A 17,882-nucleotide genomic window follows, 5' to 3' on the forward strand; every position below is an offset into this window, starting at 1 on the left:
GCAAACTGGCAGACACTGACGGCGGCGGTGCACAAATGCTGCGCAGCTAGCGCCATTCGACGGCCAACACCGCGGTTCCTGGTGTGTCCGCTGTGCCGTGCGTGTGATCATTGCTTGTACAGCCCTCTCGCAGTGTCCGGAGCAAGTATGGTGGGTCTGACACACCGGTGTCAATGTGTTCTTTTTTCCATTTCCAGGAGTGTACTTGGAGAATTTGTTTTGGTTAATTGAAAAGTCCAACAAATTGTTTTCGGACTTTGAGTGTTAGTTTCTTCTGCTTATGCAGACATATCACTATAATTGCCTGAGAAGCTTTTAAAAAGTCCCATCCGAGAATGATGTCAGAACTACACTCTCTTAAGACGACGAACTCTAATGGCTGTGTATGGCCACTTATACCTACACGAATGACATCTTCCTGCAGGTTTTACGTATTTCCCATTAGCCACCTTCAGGAGAGATGTTTTGTTGTTGACGAATACGGCTTTCTGCAACTGGCGACGGTACTTCTCTGAAATAACTGAATATGATTCTCCAGAGTCCACAAGAGCTTGGGCTGGTGGCCATCCACGAGGGTTTCGACAGTTTCCTATCATTTATGTAGTGATCGATGGTGAAGGATTTTTCTCTTCCGAGGCCTCACCTCCAAGGAATGTCACAATCTTTAGTTTCCCAGGTTGTAGTGGCTAGGTGATTGGCTGAAGCTTCTAAACAGCAACGGAGACCTTGATCGGCGTGTTGGGGAGTGTTCTCTCCAGCGGCTAGCGTGCGGTGATTGTGACCTATGTCATCCTGCACCCAAATCATCTTGTTCATCTTCATTGCCTCAGAGTTGGCGTCGGCAAAGACCAGTCTGCTGTCTTCTGGCATGCGTGTTATCAAATATCCGCCGCCTTTTTTGACAATAGCACACCACATGTCCTGATCGTCCACAGTGCAAACATACTGTTTGGTTATCCTGGGTCCTCCAGACGTCAGTCTTCCTTAGTGCCCAAACAGGTTTCTCATGCGGCACTGTAGAAACGTAACTTCGCCTGGGTCTACTTTTTTTTCTGTTTTAATGGGAAATGAAGGACGAGAGATTGGATTCAATGTCTGTTCCACTTCCTCCCTTACGCCTTCTTGAAGTGTCATGGTTTTTTGCTCACCTTGCAATCGAAGTGCCTTCTGAACTTCCTCTCTCACTATCTGACGAAGTACACTAGTGAAATCAGTTGCATCCTCCATCACAGACATCGATACGACATTTGGAAGCCGTTCAAACTTCTTGCATGTAATTCATTTTTGATGCATTGTCTCGATATACTGGCACCATTTTATGAAGTTGTCTACTGTCAAAACCTCATTCAGGTGCAGGGCTTCATACATATCCTCAGCAACACCCTTCATGAGATGTGCAACCTTGTCTTCCCCTTCATTCTAGGATCCACTATTTTACACAGCTCCAAGACATCTTGAATGTAGGATGCTGTAGTTTCTCCTGGACACTGTTCCCTGCACTTTATCTTCAGCCTTGCAGTTCTGTCGTCGTGTCGCCAAAATACTTTTGCAGTTCTGCCTGGAATACTTCCCAGCTTCTCCTTGTTGTTCTCATACCATTGCTTGGCAGAGCCCTCCAAGTAGAAAAATACATTATCCAAACACACGGTCTCATCCCATTTGTTATATTTGGCTTTATGCTAGTATACCTTCAGCCACTTGTTCAGATCTTGGCCATCGCCACCAGAGAACCCAGAAGGATGTCTCATATGGTGGTACACCGTTGCTGTCATGGTAACGTCGTCTTCTTCTGTCTCCAATAGATTGCGATCCGTTGAATATGGCTCAAATTCGGGTTTCTCATCATGTAAACGCGGCTCTGTCATGGCCTGATGGGAGCCACTGTGTCGTCGATAAAGTGCGGTATCACAAGTTCCAATACCCAGCGCCTCCACCAGAATATCGTAAAGTAGAGGAAGGTGTAAGTAGATCAATCATGAACAGTAACTTCTCTTAATGAAGGTTTATTCAGCACTTGCACATACAAGAGCACAGAGCGACCTGCCTCCAGCCAGAACACATACAGTACATTTACAGCTACAGAACATTCCAGTACAACCATTCTTGCCATTTGTGGATACTTCTACATTGTACTCGAACCAAATACAGAAATTAAAATTTTACAGTTCAGGTGAGTTTTGAACTCACGACCCTCCATGGAACAGTCTAATATAACCACAACACTACGGCGACTATGCTACTCAGCTGGTTATGTGACAAAATAATGGTAGTGTAATCAAATACTATTACAGCTACTACCTGAAATCAATGTTGTTCATAAAATCAATGTTGTTCATATCAAGTGACAATACAGTGCACACGAGCTGTGTGGGGGAGCAGGAACTGAACTGTCAAGTTCCACATCACTCTTACTACTTTTATGAGTGTCAGATCATCACAGAGAGCACATCACTAGTTCCTGCTACTACTACTACTACTACTACTACTACTACTACTACTACTAAGGCGATTACACTGTTCACTTGTTACATATTTTTACGAGCTTCAAACAGGAGGAGTGCAGTAATGGATAGGAACTGTCATTGTTGTGTACAGATGCGAGCTGAGCTGGTGACCCTTCGCTCACAGCTTCAGGCTGCGTTACCTTCCATCACACAGCTTGAGGCTGATGCCAAGGGGCGTCACTGTGGGGGATCAGACGCGGGGATGTGAAGGACGTCTAGCATGTCCCACGTGTCCACTGCTGTGACCTCCCCAGCTAGCGGAAATGGTTAAGACTGCCAGTCTTGCTTCCGAGATTAAGGTGGAGCTCACCATCTGCAGCATCGTCGATAGAACTGACTGTGGTCCTTTGGTGCAGAGCTGAGTGGAGGGTCTGAATGAGAGGTTCAGGCAGTTCTGTGACTGTGTAGGCTGCAGATTCCTTGACTTGTGCCATCGGGTGGTGGGTTTCTGGGTTCCGCTTAACAGGTCAGGAGTCCACTATACACAGGAGGCGGCTACACAGATAGTGGGGGCTGTGTGGAAGTGGGCAGGTAAAACACAGTAAGGTAGTTGTACAAAACGATTGGTATTGTAGTTGTAAATTGTCATAGCTGTGTTGGGAAAGAACCAGAGCTCCAAGCCCTAATACCAAGCACTGAAGCTCAAATACACTCCTGGAAATGGAAAAAAGAACACATTGACACCGGTGTGTCAGACCCACCATACTTGCTCCGGACACTGCGAGAGGGCTGTACAAGCAATGATCACACGCACGGCACAGCGGACACACCAGGAACCGCGGTGTTGGCCGTCGAATAGCGCTAGCTGCGCAGCATTTGTGCACCACCGCCGTCAGTGTCAGCCAGTTTGCCGTGGCATACGGAGCTCCATCGCAGTCTTTAACACTGGTAGCATGCCGCGACAGCGTGGACGTGAACCGTATGTGCAGTTGACGGACTTTGAGCGAGGGCATATAGTGGGCATGCGGGAGGCCGGGTGGACGTACCGCCGAATTGCTCAACACGTGGGGCGTGAGGTCTCCACAGTACATCGATGTTGTCGCCAGTGGTCGGCGGAAGGTGCACGTGCCTGTCGACCTGGGACCGGACCGCAGCGACGCACGGATGCACGCCAAGACCGTAGGATCCTACGCAGTGCCGTAGGGGACCGCACCGCCACTTCCCAGCAAATTAGGGACACTGTTGCTCCTGGGGTATCGGCGAGGACCATTCGCAACCGTCTCCATGAAGCTGGGCTACGGTCCCGCACACCGTTAGGCCGTCTTCCGCTCACGCCCCAACATCGTGCAGCCCGCCTCCAGTGGTGTCGCGACAGACGTGAATGGAGGGACGAATGGAGACGTGTCGTCTTCAGCGATGAGAGTCGCTTCTGCCTTGGTGCCAATGATGGTCGTATGCGTGTTTGGCGCCGTGCAGGTGAGCGCCACAATCAGGACTGCATACGACCGAGGCACACAGGGCCAACACCCGGCATCATGGTGTGGGGAGCGATCTCCTACACTGGCCGTACACCACTGGTGATCGTCGAGGGGACACTGAATAGTGCACGATACATCCAAACCGTCATCGAACCCATCGTTCTACCATTCCTAGACCGGCAAGGGAACTTGCTGTTCCAAAAGGACAATGCACGTCCGCATGTATCCCGTGCCACCCAACGTGCTCTAGAAGGTGTAAGTCAACTACCCTGGCCAGCAAGATCTCCGGATCTGTCCCCCATTGAGCATGTTTGGGACTGGATGAAGCGTCGTCTCACGCGGTCTGCACGTCCAGCACGAACGCTGGTACAACTGAGGCGCCAGGTGGAAATGGCATGGCAAGCCGTTCCACAGGACTACATCCAGCATCTCTACGATCGTCTCCATGGGAGAATAGCAGCCTGCATTGCTGCGAAAGGTGGATATACACTGTACTAGTGCCGACATTGTGCATGCTCTGTTGCCTGTGTCTATGTGCCTGTGGTTCTGTCAGTGTGACCATGTGATGTATCTGACCCCAGGAATGTGTCAATAAAGTTTCCCCTTCCTGGGACAATGAATTCACGGTGTTCTTATTTCAATTTCCAGGAGTGTAGTTGTAGGTACAGAGAGCTGGCTAAACCCTGAAGTATGTTCAGCCGAAATTATTTCAAACGATCTAACAGTGTTCAGAAAGGATAGATTAAATACAGTTGGTGGTGGAGTATTTATTGCTGTCAGAGGTAGTTTGCCTTGTAGCGAAATTGAAGTAGATAGTTCATGTGAAATAGTATGGGTAGAGGTTATACCTGACAATCTGACTAAACTATTAATTGGATTGTTTTACCAACCCCCGACTCAGAAGACATAGTTGCTGAACAGTTCAAAGAAAACTTCAGTCTCATTTCAAATAAGTACCCCGCTCATACAATTATAGTCGGTGGTGACTTCAATCTACCCTCGATATGCTGGAAAAATTATACGTTTAAAGCCGGCAGCAGGCATAAAACATCATCCGAAATTGTACTGAATGCTTTCTTAGAAAATTATTTTGAACAATTAGTTCATGAGCCCACTCGAAGCATAAATGGTTGCGAAAGCATACTTTACCTTTTAGCAACAAATAATCCTGGACAAATAGTGAGTGTTGTGACGAATACAGGGATTAGCGACCACAAGACAGTTGCTGCTAGGCTGAATACCATAACACCTACAACCATCAAAAAGAAATGCAAAGTATATCTATTTAAAAAAGCTGATGAAAATGCTCAACACCTTTTTAAGAGACAGTCTTCACTCCTTCCGATCTGATCATGTAAGTGTAGAAAAGTTGTGGAATGTTTTCAAAGAGACAGTATCGACAGTAATTGAGAGATATATACCACATAAATTAATAAGTGGTGGTACCGATCCCCCCATGCTACACAAAACAGGCCAGATCGTTGTTGCAGAAGCAACGAAAAAAGCATGCAAAATTTAAAAGAACGTAAAATCCACAAGATTGGCAAAGTTTCACAGAAGTTCGAAATATGGAGCGAACTTCAATGCAAGATGCTTTGAATAATTTCCGCAACGAAATTCTGTCTCGAAATCTGGCAGAAAAACCAAAGAGGTTCTGGTCATACATAATGCACACCAGTGGCAAGACGCAATCAATACCTTCACTGCGCGATAAGAACGGTGAAGTCACTAATAACACTGCTTTAGTGGCATTGTCATCAAACACGGTTTTCCGAGACTCATTCACCAAAGAAGACGAAGTAAATATTCCTGGAATTCCAATCACGAACAACTGCCAAGGTGAGAAACATAGAAGTAGATATCCTCAGTGTTACAAAGCAGCTTAAATCACTTAATAAAAGCAAGGCCTTCGGTCCAGATTGTATACCAGTCAGGTTCCTCTCAGAGTATGCCGATAAAATAGCTCCATATTTAGCAATTACAATTTGACATTGTAATTCTGTCAGAGACAGCAAAGGACTTGGAAGAGCAGTTGAACGGAATGGATAGTGTCTTGAAAGGGGGAGATAATATGAACGTCAACAAAGGTAAAACAAGGATAATGGAATGTAGTCAAATTAAGTCAGGGAATGCTGAGGGAATTAGACTAGGAAACGAGACACTTAAAGTAGTAAAGGAGTTTTGCTATTTGGGGAGCAAGATAACTGATGATGGTCGAAATAGAGAGGATATAAAACGTAGATTGGCAATGGCAAGGAAAGCATTTCTGAAGAAGAGAAATTTGTTAACATTGAGTATAGATTTAAGTGTCAGGAAGTCGTTTCTGAAAGTATTTGTATGGAGTGTAGCCATGTATGGAAGTGAAACATGGATGATAAATAGTTTGGACAAGAAGAGAATAGAAGCTTTCGAAATGTGCTGCTACAGAAGAATGCTGAAGATTAGATGGGTAGATCACGTAACTAATGAGGTGGTACTGAATAGGATTGGGGAGAAGAGAAGCTTGTGGCACAACCTGACTAGAAGAAGGGATCGGTTGGTAGGACATGTTCTGAGGCATCAAGGGATCACCAATTTAGTATTGGAGAGCAGCATGGAGGGTAAAAACCGTAGAGGGATACCAAGAGATGAATACACTAAGCAGATTCAGAAGGATGTAGGCTGCAGTAGTTCCTGGGAGATGAAGAAGCTTGCACAGGATAGAGTAGCATGGAGAGCTGCATCAAACCAGTTTCAGGACTGAAGACCATAACCACAACAACAACAACAACAACAACATTTAGCAATCATATACAACCACTTGCTCACCTAAAGACTGGAAAATTGATCAAGTCACACCAATACCCAAAAAGGGAAGGAAGAGTAATCCGCTGAATTACAGGCCTATATCACTAACGTCGATTTGCAGTAGGGTTTTAGAGCATATACTGTATTCGAACATTATGAAGTACCTCGAAGAAAACGATTTATTGACACATAGCACAGATACAGAAAATTTCGTTCTTGTGAAACACAACTAGCTCTTTATACTCATGAAATAATGAGTGCTATCGACAGGGGATGTCAAATTAATTCCATATTTTTAGGTTTCCAGAAGACTTTCGACACCGTTCCTCACAAGCGTCTCCTAATCAAACAGCGTGCCTACAGAGTATCGCCTCAGTTGTGCGACTGGATTTGTGATTTCCTGTCAGAAAGGTTACAGTTCATAGTAATAGACAGAAAGTCATCGAGTAAAACAGAAGTAATATCCGGCATTCCCCAAGGAAGTGTTATAAGCCCTCTATTGTTCCTTATCTATATTAACGATGTAGTAGACAATCTGAGTAGCTGCCTTAGATTTTTTTGCAGATGATGCTGTCATTTACGATCTTGTAAAGTCATCAGATGATCGAAACTACTTGCAAAATGATTTAGATAAGATATCTGTAAGGTGCAAAAAGTGGCAATTGACCCTGAACAAAGAAAAGTGTGAAGTTATTGACATCAGCACTAATAGAAATCAGCAAAATTTCGATTACACGATAAGTCACACAAAACTGAGGGCTGTAAATTCAAGTAAATACTTACGGATTACAATTAAAAATAACCTAAATTGGAACGATCACACAGATAGTATTGTGGGTAGAGCAAACTAAAGACTGCACTTCATTGGAAGAACACTTAGAAGGCGCAACAGGTCTACCAAAGAGACTGCTTACACTACGCTTGTCCACCCTATTCTGGAGTACTGCTGTGCGGTGTGGGATCCGCATCAGGTGGGGCTGACGGATGACATCGAAAAAGTACAAAGAAGGGCAGCTCATTTTGTATATTCACGAAATAGGGGGATAGTGTCACAGACATTATACGTGAACTGGAGTGGCAATCATTAAAACAAAGGCGCTTTTTGTTGCAACAAGATCTTCTCATGAAATTTCAATCACAAGTTTCCTCCTCCAATTGCGAAAACATTTTGTTGGCACCTACCTACATAGGGAGAAATAATCATCATGATAAAATAAGAGAAATCAGGGCTCGCACGGAAAATTTTAAGTGCTCGTTTTTCCCGCGTTCTATTCGAGAGTGGAACGGTAGAGACAGCTTGAACCCTCTGCCAGGCACTTTATTGTGAATAGCAGAGTAATCACGTAGATGTATATGATCAGAATCATAAAATGTCTAGAACAGTTACATCAAAACCTTTTGATACACTGATCGCTTATCTATGATAAAGTTACTAAAAAACACACACGTTCTACCTTGGCACACTACTTACTACTACTCTAACTTCATGAATTCCTTTTGGCGGGACAAGCACGTTTCTAACAGCACAAAAAGAGAGCGTTGGCTACAGGCTACAACAGTCCTATTCTATGGATCCGTATTATGGGTTTTACTTGCTGATCTCAAAAGGAAAATATATGCTGGTTGTGCTCCGTAAATAATGTTTCCAGGACTTCAAGACAGAAAAACCCATAATGTTGAAGTAAGTTCTGAAATGAGAACAAATGAAATAGTGATAGCATAGAAAAAAATCATTGAACTAATATAGGCATCTGTTGAGAATGTTAATTAGTAGCCAAACAACAGTTTGTGATTAAAAATCACCTTACTGACAGAAACAAAGTAGACCACTGAACTTTCAGAAAGAGTGTAGCAAGGAAATAATGAAACGAGATTGGAATAATAGAGAATTGTGAAGGTGGTTCGAGGAACCCTCTGACAGGCACTTAAATGTGATTTGCAGAGTATCTATGTAGATGTAGATGTGTAAGAGACCACAGATAAGATGCTAGTGCGATCTGTTCTTGAGTACTGCTGTAGTGTTTGGGATCCATACCAGATCTGATTGAAGGAAGACATCGAAGCAGTTCAGCAGCCGGCTGTCAGAGCTGTTACCGATAGGTTGGAAAAACATTTAAGTGTTATGAAGATACTTCGGAAACTTAAACGGGAATCCCTGGTGGCGGCAAGGCGTATTCTTTTCGAGGAACACTATTGAGAAAATTTGCAGAACTGGCATTTGAATCTGATTGCGGAAGAATTTTACTGTCTCCAACATAGATTGCCTAAGCACCACGAAGACAAGACACGAGAAATTTGTGCTCGTACGGAAGCATATCGGCAGTCGTTTTTCCCTCGTTCTATTTGCGAGTGGAAAGGGAAAGGAAATGGCTAGTGATGGTACAGGGCACCCTTCGCTACGCACCGTATGGTGGCTTACTGATTATGTATGTAGATGTAGATGCTGATGTATGGTTACGCGTGGGAAAAAAGTGTTTTCTGGCAAAAGTTACCTCACGAGTGAGTAATAAGTAAAGAGCCATGTTTGAAAATAATGAGAAAGAGGACTCATTAAACAAGTGAAAGAAACACATAGGAAGAAAGGATGCTGTAGGTTGCACTGTGAAATGTGAATATTCAAAATATAAGATTTACTTATAAATGAATTTAAATGGGTTTAAACCTAAAATAAATGCATTTGCTGATATAAATTTTGGCGAAAGAAAGGTCACAGTTCAGTCAATAAGTTTGAGTAATTAATAACGTAAAGATTTTAAAGGTGGCTGCCTGAACGTGGTATTAGAATCATTATTGCTTGCTTCCGTCTTGCAGTTTTAACTATAAGTCACATTGCTTTTTAAATTCGCAGTAAATTTCATAATAAATCGAAAGCAGATTAACTTCTTCAGAGTTTTGCAACTGGAAGAGCCTGAACATAATATTTCTTTGAGAGGATTTAGAAAGGTGAGCTACAAACATCTCTTTTCCTATTCCTGCAAAAATAAACTGTTTTCATTGGCGGTCTGAAAACAATACTGAAGATAGGCAGCGTTACATTTAAGGCAGTAATAGTGGATGAAGAGTACGTGCGGGCACCTACTTCATCAGTTACTTAGTAGTCGATTGCCTTAATTGTGCAATAACAATCCAGTTAGTGCTCACGCGATTAATATTAGAAAGACAGTGTTAATAATTTCATTATTTGGCAAAGTAATAACAATGTGAATGCTCTGCTGAGTAATAGGGTAAAGCTTTTATGTTCACTGAGGACTGTTGCGAAGGCAAAAGTTACGTTCTCTTTCTCAGCCAAGGTATGCAGACCGCAGGTGCAGCGTCCGATTTCGCGCGTAGCGTCTTGTGATGAGGAACTGTGGCAATACTTTGCTCATTTAAACATTATTAACATATGTAACAACCAACCAACTAGACTCTCAGTCTTGTTATGACTGACAATTAAGAAATTGTTGCGATTGTATGCAATTTGTCACCTCACATAAAAGCACAAATTTATTTTTGTAAAATATTGAGGGATTGGTCTCGTCATCCCTTCTGTCAGTCTGCTCCTTCCCCCTCTGCCCCTCTCATCCCACACCCTGTAAGTCCATCTCCTCTTCCCCCATCTCTCTGTTCAACTCCCCTTTTCCACTCCATCTACTCCTTCCGCATCTTTCTGACCATCTCGTCCTCCCTCCTCTCTCTGCCTATCTCCTCCATATCCCACACTGTCCATCTCCTCCTCTTCCACCCCCTGTCCATATTCCTCTTCCTCTTTTCTCTGCTCTACCTGTCCTTCTCCCCCTCTCTCTGTCCATCTCCTGCTTTTTTCTGTTCATCGCCTCCTCCCTGCTCTCTTCGTCCACCTATTCGGTCCCAATCCCCCACGCTTTGTCTGTGTCCTCCTTCCCCTGTCTATACAACTGTTCCTCCCCCCTTCCCCCCACTTTCTCTGGTCATTTCTCTGCCCATCTGCTCCTCTCCCACCTGTCGATGTACTCCATTCCCGCTATCCATCTACTCCTTCCTCCGTCTCCATCTCATCCTTTCAAATCCATCTTCTCTTCCCCTTGATCTCCTCCTCATGTCTTCTGTATCCTCCTTACCACCTATATCTGCTCCTACCTTCTCTCAGTGTCCCTTTCCTCCACCTCTCTCTCTCTCCATCTCCTCATCCCATTCCATTTCCTCCTTGATCCTCTAATTCCATCTCCCCTTCCCCCTCTCTCTGCTCATCTTCTCCTCGCATCTCTTCCTGTCGATCTCCTCTCCCTCTCTCTCATCATCTCCTCCGCTTTCCTTTCTGTGTCCATCTCCCCCACTTCCCTCACCCTGTCCACTTCTTCCCCTTTCTCTGTCCATTTTCTCCGCCTCCTCTCTCTAACTTTCCTATCCCTACCTTCCATTCATCTTCTCTTCTCTTTCTCTGTCAATTTCTTTCTGACCCACTGTCTGTCCATCTTCTTATTCCCTCTAGCAGTGTCCGGTGTCCATCTCCTCTACATGTGTCCATCTCCTCCTCCCCCTTCTCTCTCCACGTTATCATTTTCGTCTCAATAGTTGGCTAATGGTTCTTAGTCCCATAGTTTTTATTTAGAGATAGTAAGTAATTTGTGTATCAATGATACAGAATTTTAGGCGGAGCTTTGCCTGCATTCACACTTCTCATATATAATTCACATATATTTGGTGTATTTCAATCATATTTGTACACAAATTTCATCTGCGTGTCTATCGAATTTTGTCCTGCAGGTTTGTTTTCACGCAGTTCAAACTTTGACATCATACCTGCTGAACTAATGTGTCGTACAGTGATATAAGTGTGAAGGTGTATGTTATACGTGGATACGGTCTGCCAAATGTATGGCGAACGGATTTATTAGTAAAGAAATAATAAATCGAAATGCCATGCATAATGCGACATTTTTTCACGCATCTCAGCGTTTATGACGTCACACATCCTGAACTATGTGTCATGCAATGATATTCTTTTGGAGCTGTATTCAGGGGTATAGGCGAATAGCGCCCGCAAAATGTGACGCGAATAGGCTTAGTAGTAAAGAAGTATTAAATTAAAATTATATGCCTGATACGGGAGTTTTTATGCATGAACAGCGAAAATGTAGCAAACAATAAACTTTTTCCCTTCGATCATTTTGCTGGGGTTGTCAGCGAGAAAAAGTCTCGCAAACGTTTGAAATTACGCGCATTATTTGTTGTAAGCCACTAGGTACTCTCATTCTCAAGTACTGGATGAACATAGTGTGTCCGTTTACCCGTCGTGAACTCAGTTACGTTCCCTCCCCACCTCCACCCTCACCCCTTTGAGAGGGAGGTGCTTCTTTTCCCCACAGTGCTAGTTTGCAGACAAGTTTGGTTCAAATAGATCCAGTGCTTTAGCACCCGGTGTGGAACATCCGTACATACCTACACACATCCACCTTATAGTTTGTATGGATTCAGTTTCAGGGAAAGTAAGAGGATTATAGCCCTATCGGTATCTTACGCAGTTTGTCTTATAGGGGCAGCCTGTGTACATATTACAAAGTAATGAATAGATAAAAGTTGTATTTTTGTCGTGATGGAACCAGTCCTGTAGTGTGTAGGCCATGCATCCACCTGTGTAACACTTACTCCACTTATGTGAATATAACGTGTTGTGCTCGTACTTGTTTGTTCTTCAGTTAAATTTACATCCATCAGTCCTTTTAATACATGCTAGGTTAGTCACGCAGTGCATCTGCTGTTAGGACTTGCATGTATCACTCAGCATAGGGGACTTGATCTAATGCCAAGGGTTTTCTGTGCTTCTGTATGTCCGTGCTGTGGGAGTTATCATAGGCTACATACACGGAACTCAGTGTGTTGCTGTGTTAAGATTTCTTGATAGTCATTATTTAAAGTTTAGTATACGCATTTATCAGTCAGCTAATGTATAAACAGAATTGTCGCCATAGGGTAAATATCCTAAATGTGCGCAGATGTGCATAATTAACGAAAGTAATTTATAATGTTCAGTGATATGTATTACCCTGTACACTAAATCAACACTGTTGGTTTCTTGTTTTACTATACCAATGACCTAGGTCAATGGTGTTATGAATTCGCCTGATAAACCATTTGAACTAAAACTGCTAACAGTTGAACACTAGTGCACAGTCTTTTGGAAAAAACATTTTGTCAATGAGTTATTATTTTGTAAATTTTTTTTGGTTATTTACAGACGCAATCACATCCTTATGACACAGTCACAACCTCTTTAGGCCATACAATGACCATCTTCAGATTATGAAGGCGGCATTGTCAAACTCAATGAATGAACCTGTGTTCAGTGTACGCAGCCTTTATAATCTGAAGATGGTCATTGTACGGCTGAAACCGGTTATGACTGTGTCACAAGAAAGTTACTGAATCTATAAATAAACAGCTAATAAAGTCGTGAGTTAAACATTTGTTAAACAGACGCTCAAGGAAGTGCAACATTCAGTTCTAGTTAACTTCGTTCAGTGTTTACGATACTGCGAACATAACGCGCACTGTGGGCAAAAAAGCTAACTGCTGCTTTGAAAATGGTTAATGACGAACTGTAGTCTATAAAGTAGCGATGCAGGACGCAAGTACACTATGTGATCAAAAGTATCCGGACACCCCAAAAACATACGTTTTTCATATTAGGTGCATTGTGCTGCCACCTACTGCCAGGTACTCCATATCAGCGGCCTCAGTAGTCAGACATCGTGAGAGAGCAGAATGGGGCGCTCCGTGGGACTCACGGACTTCGAACGTACTCAGCTGATTGGGTGTCACTTATGTCATACGTCTGTACACGAGATATCCACACCCCTAAACATCCCTAGGTCCACTGTTTCCGATGTGATAGTGAAGTGGAAACGTGAAGGGACACGTACAGCACAAAAGCGTACTGGCCGACCTCGTCTGTTGACTGACAGAGGCCGCCAACAGTTGAAGAGGGTCGTAATGTGTAATAGCAGACATCTATCCAGACCATCACACAGGAATTCCAAAGATGGTCTGTTACTCGTTCCTGTGAACGGGAACGCGTTATGCAGATCTTGGTGCCTCTCGCGTCCATCTAGAAAAGTTAACCTGAAGATGCCTAAATAAGGCGAAACGCGTCGTAGAAAAATAGTACACTAAAATTGCAACCAAGGCTGTTTTTAACCAATACTGTTAAGCACTGGTTTGCTGTATGCCACATATGGATTGGAAGAATTTGTACAAAGCTACATTTATCGTTTTAGATTAAACGTAACTGTGAAGCTTACTATCTTTACCGCATTTGGGACAAACGCGAATAAGACTGAAGACCTCAAAACGACACATTCGACTCTGGTCAGTCGTTCTCTGCTACTTTTACGTGGCACTAGAGATGAAAAGTGGTCGTGTTACTTGTGCTCGTAGACGCAGTGACAATTATGAATACCTTCTTCTCACATGATATCCTGCGAACCACGGATAAAGGGCGAGAGGCAGATTCCATATTCCTGGAGTTCGGACACCGTTCCACACCGTGACCGACGACAAACTTATGGCAAAATTACTAACGTACGGAATAGGCTCTCAGATACGTAAGTGGCTCGAATACGTGTCAAGTGACAAGATTCAGTATGTTCTTCTGCACGATGAGTGTCCGTCGGAGACGTCACGAGTGCCCCATGGGAGTGTTACAGGATCACTGTTATACTCTGTATACACTACTGGCCATTAAAATTGCTACACCACGAAGATGACGTGCTACAGACATGAAATTTAACCGACAGGAAGAAGTTGCTGTGATATGCAAATGATCAGCTTTTCAGAGCATTCACACAAGGTTGGCGCTGGTGGCGACACCTACAACGTGCTGACGTGAGGAAAGTTTCCAACCGATTTCTCATACACAAACAGCAGTTGACCGGCGTTGCCTGGTGAAACGTCGTTGTGATGCATCGTGTAAGGAGGAGAAATGCGGAGCATCACGTTTCCGACTTTGATAAAGGTCGGATTATAGCCTATCGCGATTGCGGTTTATCGTATCGCGACATTGCTGCTCGCGTTGGTCGAGATCCAATGACTGTTAGCAGAATATGGAATCGGTGGGTTGAAGAGGGTAATACGGATCGCCGTGCTGGATCCCAGCGGCCTCGTATCACTAGCAGTCGAGATGACAGGCATCTTATCTGTATGGCTGTAACGGATCGTGCAGCCACGTCTCGATCCCTGAGTCAACAGATGGGGACGTTTGCAAGACAACAACCATCTGCACGAACAGTTCGGCGACGTTTGCAGCAGCACGGACTATCAGCTCGGAGACCATGGCTGCGGTTGCCCTTGACGCTGCATCACAGACAGGAGCGCCAGCGATGGTCTACTCAACGGCGAACCCGGGTGCACGAACGGCAAAACGTAATTTTTTCGGATGAATTCAGGTTCTGTTTACAGCATCATGATGGTCGCATCCGTGTTTGACGACATCGCGGTGAACGCACATTGGAAGCGTGTATTCGTCAATGCCATACTGGCGTACCACCCGGCATGATTGGTTACACGTCCCTACGAAACCCTACATTTCAGCAAGATAATGCACGACCGCATGTTGCAGGTCATGTACGGGCCTTTCTGGATACAGAAAATGTTCGGCTGCTGACCTGGCCAGCTCATTCTCCAGATCTCTCGCCAATTGAAAACGTCTGGTCAATAGCGGCCGAGCAAGTGGCTCGTCACAATACGCCAGCCACTACTCTTGATGAACTGTGGTATCGTATTGAAGCCGCATGGGCAGCTTTACCTGTACACGCTATCCAAGCTCTGGTTGACGCAATGCCCAGGCATATCAAGGACGTTATTACGGACAGAGGTGGTTGTTCTGGGTACTGATTTCTCAGGATCTATGCACCCAAACTGCGTGAAAATGTAATCACACGTCAGTTCTAGTATAATATATTTGTCCAATGAATACCCATTTATCATCTGCATTTCTTCTTGGTGTAGCAATTTTAATGGTCAGTAGTGTATTTAGCATGCAGAGAGGCTGGTTGCAGGCTCTCAACCGGCTCCTCCCAACCAACATACACTCACCACTGGCATGGAGGCACACAATTTTAGTGCCATATTATTGTGAACCATTGTTATGATCTATCTCATGGTATCTGAGTGGTTTTACCTTATTGACTGTCTTTAACGCAAAAAGACATACTAAATGTTTAACATACGATTGTACGTCTTACCGAGCAGATGTCTGCGATTGTGGACAGTTGGGAACTGTCCGCTTGTCGAGGCAGCGCGACTCATCGCGTGCGACTTTATTCGTCGAGCATCTCAAGGTGAGTGCACTTACGGACTTCTGATAAACTTCAATTTCGTAAGCAGGAAAAAGTTTAGCAAAAGTTTGAAATTATGCTTCAAGTGAAATATTTAGCGCATTAACTCATTTGCAAAGCAGTCAGAAGTTTGACGCCGTCTTATAGACGACAGAGTCTAAACAGTGAGCAATTTCCTGGCACATTTGCAACAGCTGGACTATAAGGTACTGAATTTTCACATATGAACAGGAATATGGAAATATCACTATAATAATATCAATATCTTCGTGATAATCATATGTACACCAATTATAGTAACTTGTGAACAACAACAAAGTTTGTCTTAACAGAATAAGGGTAATACACGCGTTACATGTAACAGCATAAGCACTCTGAAAATGTTTATGAACAGTCTGTTGTATTATTACCTAATTGTTTCATTCACATTCTTCGTCACTGTAAAACTATTTATAAGGAAATATGACTCAATAACTGAACTACTGCCTGGGGTAACATTTTTACAAACATATCTAAACAATCGTATGGACATTACAGAATAACGATGTATTTGAATTATTGCGAATTTATATCCATGAAGTAAGACGGAAACAAAGCTTAAGTGCAAGCAGTTTTTCACCGCCAGGTAACAAACTAATTTAAAAACAAAGTTTCAAAAATTTACAAAGCGTTTACACAAACTTGGTTCACTATATTGGCATCAAAATAAACTTTACTGCAAACAAGCAGCTTGTAAAGTATCCAATTTACCAACAAGCATCATAAAAAGAAACTACACAAAATATACGATTACTTTTTGTGTAGTAATATTGATAACACGTGTAGCAAGAGGAATGATGTGCAAACTGGACATGAAGGACACTTACTGAGGCTCAGTAGCCTCCCCTCAACACGTGCCACCCATCTGGTCACTAAAAAAGCCAGGGTCTCGCACAGTTCCTATTACAGAGAGGTTCTAGAGCAAACTTTATCCGCCAAGTTTCATTAATGAACCCATGTCTGGAAACGTACAAAGTCCCTTTTACAACTCCTACAAGTCTGTAATAGGAATTGTGACATGCCCTGGTCATTGGGAGTGGCTAGTCATCTTACATTAGCCACTTTAAGGTCAGTGCTACAAATAGCAAGAGCAATACTGTAGGTAAGCTCCAGATTCCAAAACAGTTTTAATGATTTAAAAAGATAGAGTGGAAAACTAGGCTTTAGAGTTTCTATGAATATGTGCCTAGATTTCCACATAAAAAAGCATTATGGCATCTCTGTAGTCATAAAATCATCTTTCAGCGACATAAATAAACTCTTTATCATAGGCCGAGGCAATGTCTGGAACCAAAAATTAACGATAAAAAACTTATAATTAATCTACCTTAAAATTTCCATCTCAAACTGCGTGGACACATTTCGTTGCAAAATTTCCACACCAAGCCAAATGTTCATTAACGTAAAAAACGTAACAGCATGGTGCGGCAATTTTACAACAGATTTCTTAATTTATATTAAATTTATTTAACACCACTGAAAATGAGCCATGAGCATGAATGGTGTGGTATTTGTTACTAAATAAATGGCTAAAATGACCATCGTTCTTTTTTGATAGATTCTGAAGTCATGATATGCTGCCTGTCTGTTATCGGTAAAATATTCATACTTAATTAGCAGCTACAATACAACAAATAACTATCATTTATCCACACCATTTAACTGGCACATTACATACAAACAACGTCCGTTATTTGAGATGGTAACTATTTCATTTATTTTCATTTAAAATACAATGCATCGTGTGAGTCAGTTGGAAATCCACAGCCTCTCTGCAGCATATTGTTGCTAAACGGAAGTGGGAAATGATGCTCAAACCACAAATATATAATAATTTTTTT

Source organism: Schistocerca nitens, chromosome 8 (genome assembly GCF_023898315.1).
Source record: "Schistocerca nitens isolate TAMUIC-IGC-003100 chromosome 8, iqSchNite1.1, whole genome shotgun sequence".
NCBI classification, from domain to species: domain Eukaryota; kingdom Metazoa; phylum Arthropoda; class Insecta; order Orthoptera; family Acrididae; genus Schistocerca; species Schistocerca nitens.